This window comes from Boleophthalmus pectinirostris, unplaced genomic scaffold (genome assembly GCF_026225935.1).
Source record: "Boleophthalmus pectinirostris isolate CB_2022bp ecotype Guang Dong unplaced genomic scaffold, ASM2622593v1 HiC_scaffold_13, whole genome shotgun sequence".
Lineage (NCBI taxonomy): Eukaryota > Metazoa > Chordata > Actinopteri > Gobiiformes > Gobiidae > Boleophthalmus > Boleophthalmus pectinirostris.
The window spans coordinates 29249696-29269724 of NW_026571036.1; the positions used below are offsets into that span (position 1 = coordinate 29249696).

The 20029-nt window shown below is 37.6% G+C and overlaps 1 protein-coding gene across 1 annotated transcript in view; it reads left to right on the top strand.

The window, feature by feature from the left end:
• Positions 1-4444: 4444 nt before the first annotated feature.
• LOC110168276 (1-phosphatidylinositol 4,5-bisphosphate phosphodiesterase beta-4) overlaps positions 4445-20029 on the top strand; it is a 222765-nt gene continuing 207180 nt past the window's right edge. The window contains exons 1-2 of the mRNA XM_055149678.1: positions 4445-4863; positions 19858-19903. The gene's annotated coding sequence lies outside the window, so the exon portion shown is untranslated. The remainder of the gene's footprint in view (positions 4864-19857; positions 19904-20029) is intronic.

Consider the following 20029-nt stretch of genomic DNA (forward strand, 5'->3'; position numbering starts at 1 on the left):
CGTAACGAAAACAGCGTAAATATGCAGGATTTGTGTGTTACACATGTGTGAATGAAACAAAACAAAACTCCAAGTATAGATGTTTAGATCAGAAAATAGTGTAATATGAGAGTGTTAAAGCTGGTCTATGTCACTTTTCTGGTGGAAGTAGAAGGGTTTGCCACCTGCTTGTCTTCATGGACATGTTCCACAGTAAGGCTTTACACTCATCTATCTTACATTTGGCCTATTACCAGAATTTTTGCTGAAAAAAGAAAGAAAAACCTCGAAAGATATCCATTCTTATTGTTAACGACCTCGCCTCTCCACAGATCTGACCTACAACTTCCCTAGTGCCATTGCTTGTCTCTATTGATTAGAAAGTTCAATGCCATACTGCATACTCCCATCTTAAACAGTCACATATCCATGAAAACAAGCAGAACCAACACCTGAAAAGTTACATAATGCATCTTTTATAAACCTGCTGATTTCTATTCACTTCTTGTTGTGTTTTCTGCTTCCTCCATGTCTGTCCTCAGTTGATTTCATCCTCTGTGTGTTTTATGCATAAACACTTCTGCTTCTGACCAGCTTCCCAACAACCCCACATCTGATAAGACGAACCCGGTCGCCCGTGACAACCGCCATGACCATTCAGTGGCCCTGGACGCGAGGAAGCCAGCTAATTAACCCCGGGTTCACTACGGAAGGAGCCAGTGGTTTTAATACGATTCTGCTGGGTTATACAAACAGTTACGCCTCTGCGCACTCTCAATATTATCGGCCTGCATCTGTCCATCTGCTCCGGGACCAGAAGAGGAGAAGGAGGAGGAGGAGGAGTGTAACTATGGACTATTTATGAAGAAGAAGAAGAAGAAGAAATGGGAGACAGTGCATCTTGAAAGGTAGGTTAAACACATGCACGTATTAGATTTACTGTTATCATAATTCATCACTGTAATGTGGGAGAGGCCAACTTTTCCCCACCAAGTATCACCAGATCGAAACCAGAACTTAAAAAGGATCATTCTAGGTGTAAACTAGAGCTAAATTAGGACTAAAACAAGGGCAATTCTAGGTCTAAACTAGGCTAAACCAGGACTGAAAAAGGACAATTATACAGCTTAACTAGGGCTAAATATAGTCTAAAAAAAGAACTATTTTAGGTCTAAACTAGGGATAAACTGGATCTAAAAAAGGACAATTCTAGATCTAAACTAGGGCTAAACCAGGGCTAAAAAAGGACCACTCTAGGTATAAACTAGGGCTAAACTAAGACTTAAAACAGACTATTCTAGGTCTAAACTACAGCTAAACAAGGTTTAAAAAAATGACTATTTTCTGTCTAAACTAGGGATAAACTAGGACCAAAAAAGTACTATTCTAGGTCTTAAATAGGGCTAAACTACGACAAAAAAAGACTATTCTAGATTTAAACTTGGGCTAAACCAGGACTAAAAAAATGACAATTCTAGGTCTAAACTAGGGATAAACTGGCTCTAAAAGAAGGACTATTCTAGGTATAAAGTAGGGCTAAACCAGGACTAAAAAAAGAACTATTCTAGATCTAAACTAGGCCTAAACCAGATCTAAAAAAAAGATTATTCTAGGTCTAAACTAGGGATAGATCAGGTCTATAAAAAGGACTATTCTAGGTTTAAACTGGGGCTAAAAAAGGACTTAAAAGGACTATTCTAGGTCTAAACTAGGGCTTAACCAGGACTAAAAAAGAACTATTCTAGGTCTTAACTAGGGCTTAACCAAGTCTAAAAGAAAAAAAAAAAAAAAAAAAAAAGACTATTCTAGGTCTAAACCAGGACTAAAAAAAGGACTACACATACTATATATAGTAGTTGTAAATAAGGTCTAAACCAAAGGAGGACAGAAATGTAGACTAAATTGACAGTTTGAGGACCTTTGGATTACTTAAAGTTGCTTTACTTTGCATTTGGTGGGATAATATGTTTATAATGAGAGTGTAGCCAGGTCTGCCTCTGGCTGACTGGCAGAGACATGGCTGCCATTTGTGCCCCAAGTAGTGAAGTGTAGTGTAGAGTAGTGTAGTGAGTGAGGGATCTTGGCAAATATTATGATCTGGATATATGAATATGTTAATGATGATAATCAGAGGATATTTTTGCCACCACAAATGTGCTAAACACGTCTTTAGAGGTGCACTGTGCAACTTTTCAAGTGGAGGGTCTGCTGCCTTCTTGTCTCCATGGAGATGTTATTGCCTTGGCTGGAATGTTCCATGGTATGACTTTTAAACATATCTATCTACCACAGATCTGAACTGTACTGTAGATTGTGATACATAGGTTTAATCTATACCATGGAATATTCTAGATAAAGCAATACATTTCCATGGAGACAAGCAGGTGGCAAACCCTCCACTAGAAATGTTACGAAGTGCACCTTTAAATGTATAGTTGCAAGGACTGTAAACAGTGCAGAAACATCACTTGTAGTTCTTATTTGAAAGATTACAACATAATTTTGTTCAGTTTTTATTTTTAATCTGCTCTTTTTTTTAGCATTTTAATCCAATAGCATTCATAATAAAGATAATTTGAGTCCAGTTTAGTCCTGATGTAGACTTTATTTGGTCCTGGTTTAGTCCTAGTGCAGTCCTGGTTTTGTTGCAGGTTTTCCCCCAGTTTTATAGCCTAGCCAAAAGTCCTATCACATGTCATTGTTTGTTTACTCCTCCTTAGGCACACTTAACTCCTGCAGCGGTTATAATAATTATATAGACACAACTGCTCTGGGGCTATCAGACGCTACAATAACACACATTTATACTGGCAGTGGGTGAAGTGTCTTGCTCAAGGACACAGTGGCAGTTGGAAATGCTGATAGATGGAACCACACAGTAAATTATAAGTGAGATGCCCAGTTTTATTACTGTAGCTTTTTAAAAATGGGCTCACAAATTTCTTCTGGTTTGAGTCGAGTTTAGTCCAGATGTAGACTTTATTTGGTCCTGTTTGTCCTGGTTTAGTCCTGGTTCAGTTCTGGTTTTGTTTAGTCCCAGTGTTACTGGGATGTGTGTGTAGAGTATAGCCTGTACCCTTCAATTTATTACACACATTTTATCCCATTCGAGCAGTTTTACTAATTCCAAATCCAGTGGTGGAACGTAACAAAGTAAAAGTAGTAAAAGTAGCTTATTTTAGGTATCTGTACTTTACTCAAGTACATTTAAAGTGGATACGTTCACTACATTTGAGAGCAGGTATCTGTACTTCTACTCCATTACATTTTTGAACAGGACTGAAAAGTAAAAGTATTTTTTATCATAGTTTGAGACCAGCTGTAAAGGCTGGGGGTTTCACATTAATAATTTGAAAAAAATAAAAATAAATGCAGCAACAAATAAATAAATAACTAAAAACAGTTGGAATAAAAGACTGATTCAGTTGTTTCAGCACAAATCAAAATCACTACAGCTGTTTGAAGCTTTATTAGCTCTCATAATCTGTGTGAAATATTTACTTTTACAGATATGTTAATACTGCACTATGTAACTAAGGTGGGGAGTCTGTTTCTTGCATTTATTTTTTTACCTGGAATGTTCCACAGTAGGGCATTAAACCTATCTCCTTTATTCAAGTGTTTTATAATCAAAAAAATACCTCAAAAACATGAATTCTTACCATGTGCAGGCTTGCTTCTCCATAGATCTGACCATTAACCTGTCTCCATTGTGATTATCAAGTTAATTTTCATACTCTGGAATAATCAAGGCAGAACTGTAGTATTTCCAGACCCTCTGCCAGAAAAGTTACACAGTCCAACTTCAAGATCATGTGATACTTTTACTTTAATATAGTATTTATATTAGTTTATTATTTTTAGATTAGATTAGATTTATATAGTAGAGTACTTTTATGCTCCAGTATGTGTACTTTTACTTAAGTGACAAAACTGAGTGCTTCTTCCACCACTGACAGATGACAGGAATGGCCCAAGGAGCTATAGCATGTTAAATCTCCCCAGCGTCGTTCGTTACCCAATCATAAATTATGCACCATACTATTACTATATACGACCTTATTTGTAATGACCATGTTGGAAAAGCAATCACATTAAGCCTATGGGCGTTCAGTTCATTTTAATTTACTAGAACACAGCGCGCTACTGCTGCTTCCTATCAAAGCCTGTCTAATTTATATGGAAGACGCCATGGCAGCCAAAAAGTCCATTTCATTTGCGACTGTTTCTGCTGTTGTGTAATGCGGCAGAAAGGGACGGGGACGGATCGTTACGCTATAAGCACCTGCTAGTTTCGTTTGGGAGAAGAAAGGGGAAAGGGAGGAGGGCTGTAGCTCCAAGCGGTGTGCGCCTTGGTCAACACATGGCTCATACGGTAGTCAGCTGTTGAGAAAAAGCAGGGAGGAGCTGCTTAAAACGCGCTGGCTGGCTGGCCGGATGAGTCATTCGTGTATACCCAAAGCGCGTTTCGATTCATTCACAGCTCTCCTCATATGCACATACACGGATCTTTACGCGCACGCCGCCGCCGCCACCTATCCGAGCACGTTTGGGAAGAGGAGGGAGGAGAAGAGGAGACCAGAGGAAAGTAGGAAGGAGGGAGGAGAGAGGAGAGAAGAGGAGGGGGGGTCCTAATCAAAGCGCATCGGGGCCGTAGAGAGCTCATGTACCGCGGTGACGGGACACTCCGACAGTAGCAGCAGCAGCAGCAGCAGCAGCAGCAGCAACAGCGGGAAGCCCAGACGATCTGTGCCCGGGCAGACGGCAGCTGGATCGGACACATTTTAACCCACGCAGCCCACGCACCAGCCAGATCCTGCAAAACATCATCCCCTTTTGCCATCGGATTAAAATCTGCCCTACCACAGCGCCGAAAACTAAAAGGTAACAAAAATGATCCATGCGCGCTATATGTTTTTACGCACGTTTACGCACAAGATGGTGAGGTTAACAGTTACATTTACGATCTGGTACGTGTTCAGGGGTTGTTTTAAAGGTGAATGCCGTATTTTAAGCTTGCATATAGTGGCTGCATCCAAATCCTCTCTCGCATCATTTAGACATCCTCGCTGCTGTCACACACACAGCTGGAGACAGTAGCCCCCTTTGCTAACTAGCTAGCCCGCACGCAATAAAAAAAATAAGCGCTTAGTCATGAAATTTGCAACGCGGGGACACTTTGCTAGACTCCCCGGTTTGTGTCAGAGGTTGTCGCCGTGGCTGCCAAGGTTGTAAAAGTATGAGAATGTTGGAGTTTTATTGGTGTTCCCAGCGGTGGAGAGGCTAGCCGGTGGGAGCTAGCTGTAGCGGGACAGATCAGGCAGGCTGCAGACCACAGACACACGAGCACTGGAGGGACACAAAGTCATGCAATGTCCCATTCATTCCTCACATTTATTGATTATTTTAAAACAGCACTGTGTATATTATTTTTATGCTTGCAAATCATTGTGAAAAAGCAGTGATCAGATACAGTATTATTAATGTTGTCAAATAAATGTATAGAAATAGGCTGCTGTACAGAAGATGTGCCGTGGTATTTTAGAGATATTTTTGAACTTTTTTTAAGGTATTAAAAAAATATCTACATTTAAAAAAGAAAAAAACAAACAAAATTGTTAAAAAGGTAAAATTTTCAAAAATAAGGGTGTGCAAAAATATCGTTTAATGTGATGATACAGTGTCGATATCGGGGGCTGCTGTGTCGATATCGCCAAGAGTATTTTTTGGTATATTTATGTTATGATTTTGTTACAGTGCTACAGTTTTGTTGCTTGTTTGGAGGAAGTTTTGATGATTAAAATGTTTGTGTTTCATATGAACTTTGCACAAGAAGTGTTTTAAAACAGCACTATGTATTTTTTATGCTTGCAGATAATTGTCAAAAAGCAGTGATCAGATATATTATTATTAATGTGTCAAATAAATGTATGGAAATAGGCTACTCTACAGAAGATGTGCCATGGTATTTTAGAGATATTTTTGAGCATTTTTTTAATAAAGGCACAGCATATAGTTTCCATACTTTCAGAATATGTACATTTAAAAAAGAAAGAAACAAAATTGTTAAAAAAACATTCAATTCTTAAAAATAGGGGTGTGCAAAAATATTGTTTAACGTGATGATGCAGTATTGATATCAGGAGCTGCTGTGTTGATATCGCCAAGAGTATTTTTTGGTATATTTATGTCATGATTTTGTTACAGTGCTACAGTTTTCTTGCTTGTTTAGAGGAAGTGTTGATGATTAAAATGTTTGTGTTTCATATGAACTTTGCACAAGAAGTGGTTTAAAACAGTACTATGTATACTGTACTTGTATATAGTACTTATTGCAAATAATTGTGAAAAAGCAGTGATCAGATACAGTATTATTAATGTTGTCAAATAAATGTATAGAAACAGGTTAGATGTGCCATGGTATTTTAGAGTTAATTTATTTTTGAGCATTTTCCATACTCTCAGAACATGTACATTTAACAAACAAACAAATAAAATAAAATAAAGAGAACTAAATTGCTAAAAACAATTCAATGTTCAAAAATAGGCATGTGCAAAAATATTGTTTAATGTGATGATGCAGTATCGATATCGTGGGCTGCTGTGTCGATATCGATAAGGGTATTTTTTGGTATATTTATGTTGTGATTTTGTTGCTTGTTTAGAGGAAGTTTTGATGATTAAACTGTTTGTGTTTCATACGAACTTTGCACAAGAAGTGGTTTAAAACAGTACTATGTATTTTTTTATGCTTGCAAATTGTGAAAAAGCAGTGATCAGATATAGTATTATTAATGTGTCAAATAAATTGATAGAAATAGGCTACTCTGCAGAAGATGTGCCAGAGATATTTTTGAGCATTTTTATTTTTTTTTAAGGTATAAAGGCACAGCATATAATTTCCATACTCTCAGAACATGTACATTTAAAAAAGAAACAAACAAACAAAATTGCTAAAAACAATTTAATGTTCAAAAATAGGGGTGTGCAAAAATATCGTTTAATGTGATGATACAGTATCGATATCAGGGGCTGCTGTGTTGATATCGCCAAGAGTATTTTTTCGTATATTTATGTTATTTTGCTACAGTTTTGTTGCTTGTTTAGAGGACGTTTTGATGATTAAAATGTTTGTGGTTCATGTGAACTTTGCACAAGAAGTGGTTTAACAAAAACGTTTAGTATCACAGCCATGATTTAGCCATTCATTTTTATTGAACCGTATCGAATCGATTTTAAATATATTATATTGAATTGGAAGTGCACTGAATTGAAATATGTATTGTATCATGGAGGTATGTATGCAGCTGCAACTTCTTAATGATATCCAGCTCTGTTCAAACAAGGAGTAGGAAGAAGCATATCTTATTTTAATCCTACCCTTATAATTTACAATATTTCATCTACAAGATATTCAGTGTATAATTAAGTACATTATAGTGCATGTTCAGACATATGACATTAGATAAATTAGATGGAAAACAAACAAATAAGCAAACACCATTTGTATTTGAAATAGACCACTGAGGTCCTCCATGCTTAGTAGAATTTTTAGACCCTGGTTCAGACCTGGGTTTAGTTGTACTTAATCCTTGGTGAATGCACTGGTTGAAAAGTGGTTAGTCCTGGTTTAGTCCTGGTTTAGTCCTGGTTTAGTTCTGGTTAAGTCCATATACTTTCACAAAAATTGAAAAGGGTTGAACTTTGGAGAACAGGATTCATCTGGCTGTAAAAGTCATAGATAGATCCTGACCAGCACTTAATAAAGGTCATATATTCTGCAAAATTGACTCTCGTGAGCTTTACGACTCGGAATGTTATTACCTCCTCAAAAACAGACCTGGAGTTGCGTTTTGTTTTATTCACATATGTTCGAGTAAGCCATTATTATTATTATTCGTCTGTCTAAATCAAAGCTCTAATCAAATGCTGTGTTCTACCTTGTGATGTCTTGTAGTGGTAGTTTTCAAGTTAACAGCTCCTTTTTCTGTCTAGTTCAGTAAGGATTGGCGATTCTAAGGCTGAAATCATCCAAATGATTCTAGTGAAGGGGCATGGATTTTAAAAACGCAGCAGAACGCTTCTTGTATTACCTTAGTGTTTTCAGTTTGAGAGAAAACCTGAGTTAAATGAAAACAAAACAAAACTCCAGGTCATGCTTGTGATGTGAAAACAGCATAACATAGATCAGAAAATAGCATAATATGGACCCTTAAATGATATTCTCAATCGAAGTGTTTTTCTGCTCGTAATAATGACATGATGTTGTAGCCTATAGGATCTGAACGCTGTCTGCTGGCTGGTTTGTACTAGTTAAACAGCTCAATGAATACATGCCAAACAAGATTCCATTGATTTACTGTCTACAACAGACCTAGGCATTGTACAGCTCCCGGACCACATACGGCTCTTTAAATGACTGTGACTGACCCATTGAAGCTCATTTGGAATTACAACATAAACATATTATATACTTTTACCTCATGCATGGACTAAAGCTGCATCGCTTTTATTTTAGAGGTGTTTTTTAATGACATTTTTTGTAAGGCAGCCTCACTTTTTCATTGCTTAGTCCGTGTACAGTGCTTAACATGTACTTTTATCAGTCTTACCAGCTTGTCTAAACAATGCTATTTACTGCTTTTTATTAAGAAATACAATTAATATTACGCAGAATTGAGTTAAGCGTTTTGGCTCGGTCCTCCACAATATTTTCTGTTTCTCATGAGGCCCCATGGAAAAAATAATTGCCCACCCCCCGGTCTACAGTGTCAAATCCATCTATTGTGTTGTTCTTGGTTCGTGAAGCTGAGGGCGTCTTCATCAAATTTCAAAATAAAATGTAAAATGTATCAGAGAAGGTCCTTGACATTGAGTGTTAGGTGAATTTAAAGTTGCCTTTTTGCGGACAGGTTTGCTTGTTTTCAAAAATTGATCGGTGGTGTTTAAAGCTGCGCTATGTAACTTTTTGTTCGGGGGTCCGTCACCTGCTTGTTTCTATGGATTTGTCATTTCTCTGCCTGGAATGTTCCGCAGTATGACATTAAACAGCTCTACTTTACATTTATTCAATTACAGGTGGTTTTATAGCTCAAAAATGCCTAGAAAAACAGACATTCTGACTGTGAGCGGGGTCGCCTCTCCACAGATCTGACCTGTAACTTGGTCTGGTTTGATTCTCAATAAAGATGGAAAGGTTTAATTCCATAGTGTGAATCATTAAAGCAATAACATGTCCACGGAGAAAAGCATTTGACAGACCCTCCCCCAGAAAAGTTACACAATGCACCTTTAATGTCCCCACTCCTAAGTCCTGTTCCATTTTCCTGAATCCTTTAAAAGTATTTGCTCAAGAACATAGTCAATTTGCTTAACATATGTTTAGCTCAGTCAGCCATTTGTTTAAGGTGTTCAAACAGGTATTTAGGTCATGTCATGTCTTTTTTTTTTTTATCTCCATTTTAGTCTTGTGTGTTCGACTTAAAGGTGCACCCACGTAACTTATCTCCATGGAAATGTTTCGTAATTGTCTAGAATGTTCACCAATATAGATTAAACCTATTTATCGTGAGGCAGACAAGCAGGTTACAGATTTACGGTTCAGATCTGTGGAGAGCTGCCCCTATTTTGCTGAAGGAATTGTTGTATTTTTAAGCAATAGAAACAACCATGATGAATGAACGCTAGATAGATATGTTTAAAGTCATACCATGGGATATTCCAGGCAACATAATAACATCTCAGTCCACCAGAAAAGTTCCGCAGTGCAACTTTTAGCCCTGTAGTTCAGACCTCAGCACACATGATTTGAAATGCATGTGATACGTGTATTAGTGAAGCCATTAATAATTTAGTGCATTCTCAATCGTTAATGCTCCTGGATGTATTTGAAATGTACCATGTGTACTGACTCTTGATTTTAACGGCGCATTATGCCGCCTGCTTGTCGCCGTGGACATGTTATTGCTTTGCCTAGAATGTTCCACAGTATGAGCTATTTTTCATTTAGTAAATTACAAATGTTTTTATTACTCAAAAATTCCTTGAAAAACATGCTACTGTAAGCAGACTTGCCTCTCTATTAGGGGTGGGTGATATCTCGATCTTTTAAATATATCGAGATATTTTAAAAACTTAATATGGATTCTGACATATCGTATATTGTAATTTTGCCTCTTCGCTTGTTTGCTTTCTCTGTGCGCGCCCCTGCCTCCTTGATTTTTCTCACTTGTGTCTCATTCACTCCTCACTCTTCGACGTGAATGCCCAAAGTTATTGCCAGTGAAAAGCTTCTAGCACCACGAAACTTTTCTACCATTTACAGACAAGACCATCAGCAGCACATCCTCATATTCCACCGAGTCGCGTCCTTTAATCCGAAAGAAGCTGAACCGCATGACAAGGAGCGTGCTGTTTATGCAAATGAGCCATGTGGTCTTAAGTTTCATTTCTGTAAAATTTAAACACATGTGCACAAAGCTGCATTAAACACATTATAATCTCAAATGGGCTGATGTGGCTCTAGAGTCATTGGTTTATATGTTGTAAATTTTAGTAATGTAAAGTTTATTTATGCAGATGATTTTAATGAATAATCTGCTGCAGTGTCACTTGTACAATAGTGTTTGGAAACGTTGGGTTTGATCTGCAGTGGATTGTGGGAAACCTCAGAGCTCCTGACGCTGGTGAGGAACATAGATCTGTTAAAATAAGGAACCTCCTGAGCTTCCTCTGCTAAAGGAGCTCATGGTTATCGCATGGTTAACAGTTAATGCAAAGATGAGCTTGAGTTGAGTTGTTTTATTTATGAATGAAAAGAAGGCAATATGTATTTCTTTAATTTTACAGTTAAATTATTATTTATGTAGGGATTATTTTGTCATCTTAAATGTGGCAGAAGCACTTTGTTCCTACATGAACTGCCAACCTCTTTGCACTATGATTTAAAAAAAAAAAAAAAAAAAAAAAAAAAAAGACATTGTGGAATTTGGCATATTTATTTGTGCAGGAGTTTTTTTCTCCATATCGCCCAGCCTTACTCTACATAGATCTTATCTGCAACATGGCCAACTGCTGTCACATGATCGTCGCCATGGAGATGTTATTGCTTTGCCGAGAATGTTCCACAGTATGCCATTATTCATCTCTTTGACATTTAGTAAATTACAAATGTTTTTATTACTCAAAAATCTCTTGAAAAACATGCAACTGTAAGCAGACTTGCCTCTCCATAAATCTTATCTGTAACATGGCAACTGCTGTCACTTGCTCGTCGCCATGGAGATGTTATTGCTTCTTTGCCTAGAATGTTCCACAGTATGCCATTATTCATCTGTTTCACATTTAGTAAATTGCAAATGTTTTTATTACTCAAAAATATCTTGGAAAACATGTTGCTGTAAGCAGACTTGCCTCTCCATAGATCTTATCTGTAACTTGACCTGGTGGTGTTGCCTGCTTGTGTCTGTGAAAATAGATAAGCTTTATGTTATACTGTGGGACATTCCAGCCAAAGCAAATACAACTTGTGGGTCGGTAATGTTTGCCTAAGTATATTACACTAACACTCTGTATTAAATGCCCTGTTCCACCTTGTGATGTCATGAAGCAGTCGTTTTCAAGTTCACAGCATCCTTTTATCTTTTGTTCAATAGAGATTGACAATTCCAGAGCTGAAATTATCCAAATGATTCTATTCTAGTGAAGATAGTCTACAGTAAGTCTCTAAGTACACTAAAATACAAGGCAGCTCCACCTGTTTCACATCTCTCCGTTGCTTTTTGCCCTCTCTCCGGCCTACAGGAGCTAATCTAATCACGCCTGGTAAAATATTAAAAGCTTTAAAGACCTTTCCTGTACAGTTTATGGGAGATCAGGAGCATTATGTAAAGGAAAACAAATTTGCCGTCACTTTATTGACACAGCGCAGACAGAGGCTTCCACAGCGATTATGGAGCAAATACAATGACAGTCTCCTACCTGGGCTTTAAACACACACGGCTGTAGGAGCTCGGGCTGGGTCAGTCTGCAGGCTTCTGTTGTTTTCCATTAAAGATCAAATACTGTTTAAGACGGTGGTTGGTTTAGAAGACGCAGCTTGAAACCAGTGTTGTCACGATAACATTTCAAACTCGATTTTGATAATAAGGAAAAGAATCCATACTCAATATTAATCGATCATTGAGAGAATTAACGATAGATTTTTGATTGATCATTCATGTTTTTATATTAAAAGTATCATCTTTATTACTGTTACTAATCTGCATAACTCAACTCAACTTTACAAGATATAAACCCTAACGACTCTAGAGCCACATCAGCCCGTTTGACATTATAATGTGTTTAATGCAGCTTTGTGCAAGTCTTACAGAAACTAAACTTAACCACATGGCTAAAAAAAAACAAAAAAAAACAGCTCTTGTGCTCTAATGTGGTTCAGCTTCTGTCGAACTAAAGAACACGACTCAGTGGAATATAGGTGTTCTTTTTGTGACAGAGGGATGTTGATGATGATGGTGAGTCTGTTCTGTGCGTATATCGCGTTGGAGTTGGTTCATGTTTTCAGAGATCGTACGTGTGCAGGTTTAGTGCAACTTTTAATGTTGCAGTAATCGGGATACAGATGTGGATGTAAAGTGTTGGCGCTGTCAGACGCAGCTTCGTCTCTATGCACAGCAACCTACATTCGGTTTGTCAATTAAAAATGAACGTAATCGACGAAATTCTTAATGATCAATTATCGATTAGTCGACTAATCATGCCATACCTATTCTGATACCTCACAGAACTCAGCCTGAACATGCAGGATTTGTGTTAAACATTTGTGAATGAAACAAAACACAACTCCAGGTCTGTTTGTGATGAAGAAACAACATTAGAATGGATCAGAAAATAGAGTGATATGGGACCTGTAAAAGTGTGCTATGTCAGTTCTGTATCATAAAGAGGTTGCTGATACGATACATATCTCAATACAGTGTAATTTCGGTTTGATTCGATATATTTCAAATCAATTTGATATGGTTCAATAAAAATAAAGGCTAAATCATGGCTGTGACACTAAAAGTCTTCCACTTCTTGTGCAAAGTTCATATGAAACACAAACATTTTAATCATCAAAACAGTGAATATGTCAAATGTGTCGCATAAACGAGTTTCCTTCCTCCAAACGAGCAACAAAACTGGAGCGCTGTAACAAAATAATTTAGTAAAACATACCAAAACATACTCTTGGCGATATATCGATACAGCTCTCCCTGATATTGATACTGTACCATCACAGTAAACGATACAATATATCGATATTTCAGCATATTTGCACACCCCTAATCACAATGCTAAATAGTGTTTGCTCATAATGCTTCACAATATGGCTTTAGACCTATCTGACTTGCATTTGTTCAATAACTGTTTTTATTGTTGAAGACATGCATTTAGCAAGGTCAATTCGCCACTCCACAGATCTGACCTGTAACTTGACCTTTTCTACATTACCTGTTTGTCTTCATAGAGAAAAACTTGAATCCTATACTGTGGTACATTTTAAGCCTGCACCTAAGTAATAACAGAACCATGGAGACAAACAGGTGGCAGAACCTCCATCAGAAAAGTTACGTTGTGCACCTTTAAATAATATCTTCATTCAGATTTAATGAGCTTAGAATTGTGTTAAAAGTCCTATACCTGGAGTTGTGTTTTGTTTCATTCACACGTATTTGAGTAACTCTTTATTATTAGTCTGTCTACCTCTCCAAAGCTCAAAATGTTCCACCTTGTGATGTCATGATGTGGTAGTTTTCAAGTTAACAGCTCATTTTAGTTCAGTTGAGATTGGCAATTCCAGAACTGAATCGATCCAAATGATTCTAGTGAAGCTGCACGGAGTTAAAAAATTCAGTGGAGCACTTCCTGTATTACCACATGACATCATGAGGTGGAACAGAGTGTTTTCTGTTTGAGAGAAGAACTCATCTTAAATATAAGTTTGTGTGTTCAACATGTGTGAATGAAACAAAACACAACTCCAGGTCTGTTCGTGCTGAGGAAACAACATTATAACATAGATCTTAATATGGGCCCTTTAAAAAAAAACAACAACAAATAATATCGTTGCTATGCCGACTATTAAAATCATCTTAAATTGCAGACTGAGTTGTTTTAATAAGATTCTGAAATGCCAACTAAGGGTGGAACAGATTAGCAAAACAAATCACAGGTTGGTGTTTATTGTAACAGATTTTGGTGCGAGTTTGGCAGTTCTTTCGATTAATGAGCTCTGCCAAAACTGAAAAGCATCTTTAGCTCTGCCACATTATGAATCTACTGCATCTCTCCCGTTCTTTATCCAGGCATTTACACGTCGTTAACTGACTTGAATTATTGAGCTGCTCATGTGCAATTAAACCATAGACTGTTTATATAAATGGACATAGCATGGGGGCACTTCTGGCTCCATCTACTTTGTTTACAAACTTACTTGAAGGTGCATTGTGTAACTTTTCTGGTGGAGGGTCCATCAACTGGTTGTTTCTATGGATATGTCATTGTTCTGCCTGGAATGTTCCACAATATGACATTAAACAGCTCTACTTTACTTTTTTTCAATTACAGATGATTAATAGCTCAAAAACACTTAGAAAAACAGACATTCTGACTGTGAGCGGGGTCGCCTTTCCACAGATCTGACCTGTAACTTGTTCTGGTTTGGTCTCCATGAAGATAGAAAGCTTTAATACCATACTGTGGAACATTCCAGACAAAGTAATAACATCTCCATGGAGAAAAGCATTTGACAGACCCTCCACCACAAAAGTTACACAGTGCGTCTTTAATGCTCAAAATACCTTGAACAAACATGCGTTCTTACTGTGAGTGGAGTGGGGTCGCCTCTCCACAGATCTGACTTGTCACGTTACTTAAAGGGACAGGCTATAATTTTGGACATAGGACCTCATTTCCTAGTGATCCAGAGTGTTGGAGACGTGTGGAGACACTTTTTAAAATATTCCATCCAGTCCTTGTATTTGCAGAGGTCACTGGTGCTAGACTAGTGCATGTCAATGGCCATAGTTTTCCTGCCACTAAAAACAGTCTTACTCACTCCACAAAACACCCGAAACAAATCTATTATGTGTTGACAGAATAATGTTTGCAATGAAGCTAACTTTGCATTGAATGAATCTTCGCATGTTGAGGGACTATTTTCTCAGCAGCAGCAGAATTTTCCTTTGCTGGTAAGATAGGTGCTTGGTGATTAGGGCCGGTATCACTAAGAAGTTGCCGATACGATGCATACCTCGATACAGTGCGCTTCGAATTGTTACGATATATTTCAAATCGATTCGATACAGTTCAATAAAAAACAAAGGCTAAATGATGGCTGTGCTACTAAAAGTCTTTGTTAAACCACTTCTTGTCCAAAGTTCATATGAAAAACAAACATTTTAATCACCAAAACAGTGAAAATGTCAAATGTGTCTCATAAACAAGTTTCCTTTGTCTGAACAAACAATAAAACTGTAACTTTCTAACAAAATAATTTAGTAAAATGTACCCAAAAATACTCTTGGTGATATATATCGATACAGCAGCCCACAAAATCGATACCATATCATCACATTAAACGATGTGATATATCGATATTTTGATATTTTTGCACGTCTCTATAGGTGATATCAGTCCGCCGCTGCCAAGTTTTCTATCAGGAAGTACAACTCACTGCTGCTGCTCAGACAGAAATCCTTCAATTGCAAGGCTGGTTTTACTTCTAAAATTATTCTATCAACACAGACATTTACATCAACAGTCTGGTGTAATAATAGATTTGTTTCCGGTGTTTTGTGGAGTGGGTAAGACTTCGACTGTAAGACTGTTTTTAGTGGCAGGATAACTATGGCCATTGACATGCACTAGCCTAGCCTAGTCTCCAACCTTATACCATTGTGCTGAATCACCTTTTTTTTATTTGTTGTTTTTTTTTTTGTGCACATAAAGCAGATGTCACAGAGAAAAACAATTAGTAGTAATATAATGTGACCCATTTTTTTATTCCCCAAACCCCACTCCAATTACCCTCCCCCATTGTCTCCAGATGGAAAAAATTAAATAATTAGTAGCTCTCTGGCATTTTTGTTTTGTAAAAGTAGCTCACCAGAGGAAAAATTTGAAGACCCCTGCTTTAATACAATTAATATGTGTAATATGTGATCCTGTCATTTTTATTTTTCTATTTTGTCTGTATATAAATTCCTATTCCTGATATGGTAACTGCCGCCTCGATGAGCTTCATTTGACTGGAGCTGAACGCAATGGATGACGTCGCACTCCTTTAGTCCTCTTCTTTATACCGCCTATAGTTTAAACATATTTTCATTTCATATATTTTTTACAAGCACTTATGTAGATTATTTTTAAGCTCATATTTTTATGTTTTTTTGGGTTTTTTGTTTTTTTCATTTTTAATTTAGTGCTGCAACATCTGTGTTTTTAAAATGAATAATGACCTTCTAACCAGCAATGATGAAGTCCCAGGTCAAATAAACTGGCTTTTAATATGTCATACTCGGGGCCTGCTTCATTCCGGGGCCCCTTCCAAAAACACTGAAATATGAACGTACGCACACTTTTATTTTTTCACCGCGTTGGGACTTGCCAGAATTATACTGCATTTCTCTTAGGTCAAAGTTTAATCCACCAGAGACTCGTGTAGGAAGTAGGCACCCTCCCTCTGCTCTGTGGTTCAACTCTCCCGCACCAGTGTTGTCAAACCTGGCACGCTTCCCTGCTTTATTTATTCTTATCTCTCTTCGTTCTTTAATTTTAATTAGGACGCTCCTGTCTTGATTACTTCTCTATCCAGTTGGCTGCTTTTGTTTTGATGGGGCTATTACGGTTCCTTAAAGGCGCCTATCTGATTCCTAAAGGTGCACTGTGTAAGTTTTCTGGTAGAGGCTGCACAATTTGACTCCACGTTGTTGTTTTTTCATAAAGTGATCTACAATACAGCATTTAATTTAACTATCTCCATGGAGACGAGCAGGCCACATCGCCAGGTCAAGTTACAGGTCAGATCTGTGGAGACGTGAACCTGCTCACAATAATAATTCATGTTTTTGTGGTAGTTTTGTGAAATAAAAACATCTGTAATTGAATAAATACAAGATATAGTTGTTTAATGCCATACTGTAGAACATCTCAGGTAAAGCAATAGCATCACCATGGAGACAAGCAGACTCTAGAATCAGAAAAGTTACACAGTGCACCTTTAAAACATGAAAAACAATTAGTTTATTTTACACGATTTGCAGTCACTTACCATACGCATTCAGAGCGTCCTAAGTATTCACCGTGATGAGTTTATATGTGCTTTCACAACTCTCTGAGACCAGGATGGTAATGCTAACAACAACTAGTATGCTAAGTGTGCACTTCCTGATTCCCAGACAATAAAACACTTTTTTTTTTTTTGAGGTGGCACGGTGGCTGAATGACTTGCACTCACCTCTTACAGCCAGTGCTGGGGAGTAACAGATTACATGTACCGGAGTTACGTAATCAGAGTACAAATTATGTATTGTCCTGTATTCGGTTACAGTTACTGGTTCAATGAGAGGTAATTGGATTACAGTTACTTTGTTGAAATAAATGGATTACAGGGCAGTATTTTCCTGTTTTCACATTTTGGGCTGAACCAGGACTAAAAGCAGGACTAAAGCAGGACTAAAACCAGGACTAAACCAGGACTAAAGCAGGACTAAACAGGTCAAAAGCAGACTAAACTAAAAGCAGGACTAAACCAGGTCTAAAAGCAGGACTAAAGCAGGACTAAAGCAGGACTAAACCAGATCTAAAACCAGGACTAAACCAGATCTAAAAGCAGGACTAAACCAGGTCTAAAAGCAGGACTAAACCAGGTCTAAAAGCAGGACTAAAGCAGGACTAAACTAAGACTAAACTAGGACTCAAACCAGGTCTAAAAGCAGGACTAAACCAGGACTAAACCAGGACTAAAACCAGGACTAAACAATATGACACTTAACAGAAGGTGGACATAATTGAAGGCAGCAGTGATCTCATGTAAAAATAATTTCTCTATCAGGATGCGTTTGCTACATTCATGTCGTTTTCAAAAGCATGACAATATCAAGTAATCCAAAGTATTCAGATTACATTACTCACTTTAAGTAATTTAATGGAGTACGTTACAAACTACATTTTGGGGTATGTAATCTGTAATCTGTAGGGGAATACATTTTAAAAGTAACCTTCCCAACACTATTTACAGGTTCCAGGTTGGATCCCCAGAACATCCAGGCCTTTCTGTGTGGAGTTTGCATGTTCTGCCCGTGTCTGGGTGGGTTTCCTCCGGGCGCTTCAGTTTCCTCCATCAACCCTAAACATGCTACATATGTTAAATCCTCCAGCTGAGGTCCTGACCAAGCCTCGCAACAAGATCATGAAGATGGGTCCCCGCTTCTCATGTGCTGTCCACTCGGGGTGTGCAAAAATATGGAAATATCGATATATCGTATCGTTTAATGTAGGGCTGAGTATCATTAAGAAGTTGTCGATGCGATACAAACCTCGAGACATGGGCCACGATACGATACGCTTGCGATACAGTGAGCTTTCGATTCGACAGGATTCGCTACAATATATTTCACATTGATTCGATATGTTCAGTGTAAAAAAGGCTAACTCATGGCTGTTATACTAAAAGTTTACTAAGTTTGTGCAAAGTTAATTTGAAAAACACCAATTTTACTCATCAAAATTGTGAAAATGTCAACACTTCTGTAGCTCTTACACAAAATAATTTAGTAAAATATACCAAAAAATACTCTTGACGATATATCGATACAGCAGTCCACGATATATCAATACTGTATCATTTCATTAAACGATGCGATATATCGATATTTCAATATTTTTGCACACTCCTAGTTTAATGTGATGATACAGTATTGATACCGTGGACTGCTGTATCGATATATCGGCAAGAGTAATTTTTGGTATATTTTACTAAATTATTTTGTGTAAACTTTTAGTATAACAGCCATGAGTTAGCCTTTTTTACACTGAACCATATCGAATCAATGTGAAATATACTGTAACGAATCCTGTCGAATCGAAAGCATATAGTATCGTGGCCTATGTATTGAGGTTGGTATCGTATCGACAACTTCTTAATGATACCCAGCCCTACTGTCCGCTGCTTCTGAAAGGATGGGTGATATGCAGAGCTGAATTTCCCTACAGGGATAATAAAAAGTACTACAATAAATAAATAAATAAATAAAAAGCACCCATCCAGCTTTTTCAGCTCTAATACTGATATCAGTACTTCAATATCTTCTCATGCCCGATTAATTGATACAAGTGTAGGCATGAAGATTGACTTTTCCCCCCCCAAAAAAAAAAAAAAAAAACACAGTTAACTCACAAAATGGATCCAAGTAACTACAGAACAGGTTTGCGTGAATTAAAGTTCAAAGATTATGAGACGTTCTAGGATGAAAACAGCCTGTAAATAGTCTTATCACATCCAATTAAAGGTCCAAAAAGGAAATCAGCTGCACCAATATTATGGGGCCAGTACCCGATTTTGTCAGATTTCCTGGATCGGCGCTGATATCCAATACTAGTATCGTATCGGTGCATCCTAGAACTGGGATAAGACCAATTTTACATGCAAAAAAATCAGTCCTTTTAACACAGCAGTCTTGAAAAGAGCTGTCAGTCACTCTCCAGGTGCATGGAGGAGTAGCAGACAGATAAAAGCGCTATAGGGAGAGGGAGGAGATAAACGGGAGCTGTGGGTTTTCCCTTTAAGTCGGTCCTGCCTGCTCTTATGGTGCTCTATGTATTTTATCTTCACAGGACAAGACATGAGCTTCTCCCACTGAACGCTATTGATGCTGATCTGGTGAGTCGGCTGTGTTTTTTTTACTCATATACTACACATGATTGGTTCTAATTATTGCTGAGGTTTGGTTGAAGGCATGTCATTATATAAGTGTTTAAAGGTGCACTATGTGACTTTTCCAGGGTG